We start from the raw sequence: 3,972 nt of genomic DNA, 5'->3' as shown, positions 1-3,972 counted from the left end.
GGCCAAGGGCAGCTGCCCCCAAATGCACCTCTTTGGCATATCGATCATGATGAATAAAAGTTACCCAAGAGACGCTGAGGCACTCAGGCCCCCGCCCCCTGAGAGCAGGCAAGATCCCTCCCTGTGGATTGTGCCCTCCCTGAACCAGGAGACAGAGACATTCTCGTCACCAGAGATGGGAGATTCATGGGCCCAGAAGGCTGGGGCCCACTCATGGGACTTTTTACCTACTTTCCCACGCAGCCCACATTCTGTGCAGAATTCCTTCCTTAAGTGAAGTTCCTGGAGTTAGGTTTTCCTGGTCCCGTCAATTCCTCCCAGATCCAGCATCTCTTTGTCTAAAAAGTGTAAAAACTACAGCCTCAGTCCCTTCCATGGGGCTCGGTCTCATTACTGGGCCTCAGTGTGCACAGAAGAGAACTTTGGTTTCCTCTCCTGTTAATCTGTCTCATGTCAAGTTAATTCTTAGTCCGACTGGAAGACCCTGGTAGAGAGGACTTTTTCCTTCCTTTCGAGGGTTCAGTAAGACCCACTGGGGACTCAGGACATTGTGGGGATCATCCATTTCATCATTTCAGGGAATCCTGTGGTTGTAAGTAGACCCCTCTGCACACTGTCTACCAGGGTTCCCACCCACAGTCCTGAGTCCTTTTCCAAGGTGGGGAATCCAGATTTCAGAACCAATCAGAACTCACAAAAGTCCTTCAGCACTCCATAAAAGCTTTGGGTCCCTGGGAAGCTCTTGTCGGTATGGAGACCTCAGGCACCAAAGGGAGCCCATGAGTGGGCTTTGTACCAAGGGGCAGCACCACCCAGAGGGGTGAGGGGCATGTTCCCAAGTGCACGTCACTGCGACACTAAGAAAAAGGGTCCCATGAGAGGCTTGTCTTTCTGGCTCCTAGGACCTTGCACCATCTGAATCTCTGTGGCCGCAGGAGGTGAGCGGTGTTCTGCTGTCTTCCCTCCTGCAGCAGGTGGAGGCCGTGGCCATGGTGGGACTTTGCCAGGCAGTTCCAGCCTCACCTGGGTGCATGCTCTCAAGACCCCAAAGGCTCCCTAGCATGCCCCCCATGGCCTTTCCCAAGTGGGGGCAGTGAGCTCCATGGTCCTTGAGCCCTTCACATTTGGGTTGGGCTGATTCCTACCATGGCTTCAGGATCCCAAGTGGGCCCACATCCGATTGGAAAGTTGCCCACCCTGGTATCTCCATAAAGAAGTATAAAGACTCTGGCAGCACTTTGCTTCTATGCCCAGCATCCTCCCTCTGACTCTTTCCCTTTTTCTTTTTTTTTTTAAGATTTTATTTATTTATTCATGACAGAGAGAGAGAGAGAGAGAGAGAGGCAGAGACACAGGCAGGGGGGAGAAGCAGGCTCCATGCAGGGAGCCCAACGCGGGACTTGATCCCTGGTCTCCAGAATCCCACTCCAGGCTGAAGGCAGCGCTAAACCACTGGGCCTCGGGGGTTGCCCCCTTTCCCCTTTTAACAGAACTTCCTTCTTAAGAGAACAGCAACTTTCCGAATCTTGCCCCAGAGTCCCCAGGGCCAGGCCATTGAGGACTCCATCTCCCCTCCCTCTGTGTTTGACATAGGGCTGCTCCATGATCTTCTTGGATGTTCCTACAAATTTTGCCCATGACACTGCCCTTTCAATAATGTCCTCACCTGGACCCTGACTAATGCAGAGGAAACAGGTACCTCTCTGGTACATGAGATTGTTTTAACTTGAGTGCAAAATTGTTGTAATGGTAGCAGGCCATGAATCCCACAGTGAGAAAGTTATTCCTGTTGGGGGCTGGAATGCTGTCCCCTTCAAGGTCCTTGTAGCTAGATTAAGAATCAAATGAGGTTAAGACCAATTAATAGGAAAACATCAAAATTAGGTAGCAGATGTATGAGGAATCCACTGACATAGAAATCCAAAAACAGGCAAAATGAGGCACATATGTCATCTTGAACTAAGGAGAAGGCAGTAGGGGTCTGGGGCCTCAGAGGAAAGGAATGCGATTTACAGGAAGATGCAAAAGAGTCAATGTTTGGTAAATAAATGTTGGCTGGGCCACTCAGAAACAAGGGAGCAAAGATAGGACTTTGATGGAAGTGGCCTGGCTAGGTTCCTCCCTAACATACCTAGCTTACATCACCATGTAGTTACCTATGGTAACAGTTATCTTCCTGGAGCAAGTCCTCTGCTTACATTCTTTTTAGGTGGTTGAAGGAGAAGTAAAGAAGTTTTCCTGAATTAGCAGGGTTTTGATTGCTTCTATACTCCAAACAGTCTTCATGTCAGAGTGGCCCAGTTGGGGGTAGCCCGCCATCGGCCCCTCCAGTTCCCTCCTCTGGAACTTAGCTGAAGTTCCACAAATTAAAAGTTGAGCTGGTCAATTATTCCATCGTGTCGGACCAGTCTCTTAGTCTTGACAAGAGGCTCGTTCTCTGAAACTCATTTCAGAAGGTGATAAGGCAGGCGTGGTCTCAAAGTTAGGCCTGTGGTTCAAATAAGCAGGTATTAAATAAGAGGCATTTCTATGGAACCAAAAGGAAAATAATGACTGGATCAAGTTATAAGCCAGTTTTGAGGGCTGAGGGCAGTTAGTTGAGCTTTCTGGATGTCAGTCTGAAAGGATCTTCAGATAGAGAGCAGGCAGTGACAGTCTGATAGATTTTCCTGGTTTGTAGGTCAAATGTCTCAGGTGATCCTTTTTAGTGGCCCACAGAGCAACAGACATGAAGATGGTCCATATGTGAGCTGTTGTGGCGATTTCTCTGAAGTGTCTATCAAGTCATTTATATTCAGTTTGCAGGGCTTCAGGCAAAAGGACAGATTTTGTTCTCTAATGATTCCAAGTCTGAAAGGTGAAAAAAAAAATAAAAAATGTTAGTTTGGAGAACTGTTACCAGACATAAGAAGACACTTGTAGAAATCAGAGTCTAGTTCAATTTATGAAGAACGGTACTAGAATCTACTAGCTACAAAGGTGTGTTACTGAAACACATTTTCTCTCTAACATCACCTTCGTTTTTATCAAAGATTTTCAAGTTAACATGAATTTATATGCAAAAAAAGTTTCGTTTTAAAAAATACTTGGCCTGATTATTTACCTAAGTGTGGCAAGAAGAGTGATTGATCATATAGACTCTTTAAAACCTGCTCTGATGGAACTTTTCATGTGGAATTTCTAGATTGAACTTTTAATGGCCTCTCAAGACCAGGAGCCCAGCTAACTACCTGCTATCAGATTTACCTGCGATACCTACAGATTTGGGTGAATTCCTGTCTTCTCCAATCCCCAAATATCCTGAGGCACCTGCACCTCCCAAGAAGTGACCTTCTATACGTACCCAGTAAGGATGCTGGGAACTCTGTAAGCAAGGCAGCAGGCTGGTATCTCAAGGGGCTTTATTGGCTCCGTGAAGCCAACTTCAGTTCCTTAAAGCTGCCGTCTGGTCGTGTCTGAGTCTGTGCACGTCTCTCTCAGATATGACAGCCCAGCCATGTAACCAATGTTTCCTGTTGGGAGGAAAACAGATTCTTTTTGAATTTTTGCAAATAGATATATTGCCATAAAAAATACGAACAGTCCTCGAGTTTCTGAACTTTGGAGGGTTCAGTGGAGAGAAAAGTAAATGCTTCAATCCTGCTTTCAACAGTATCATGCATCAAATTGCTGTAAGTCACTTAGCTTAAAAGAAAATGTTTTCCTTAAATCTGGAAAAATGAAACATTTTTTTAAGTGAACATGAAGTCATAAAAATGATACCAGTCCTCCTTGGTTCATTCATTCCCTTGTTATTAAGTCTTTTTTGTTGTTGTTGTTGGTTTTTTTTGTTTTGTTTTGTTTTGTTTTGTTGTTGTTGTTGTTGTTATTAAGTCTTGTTCTGCTCAAGTCCACTTTTTCTACTAATTCTGGGTATTTTTATATAGCTTGGTTTTAGGATTTTAAGGTTATCAGAAACCTGTACTCAAAGGT

This window comes from Canis aureus, chromosome 1, assembly GCF_053574225.1.
Source record: "Canis aureus isolate CA01 chromosome 1, VMU_Caureus_v.1.0, whole genome shotgun sequence".
Taxonomy (NCBI): Eukaryota; Metazoa; Chordata; class Mammalia; order Carnivora; family Canidae; genus Canis; species Canis aureus.
The sequence above is the reverse complement of the archived record's forward strand: the minus strand, read 5'-3'. Positions refer to the sequence as shown.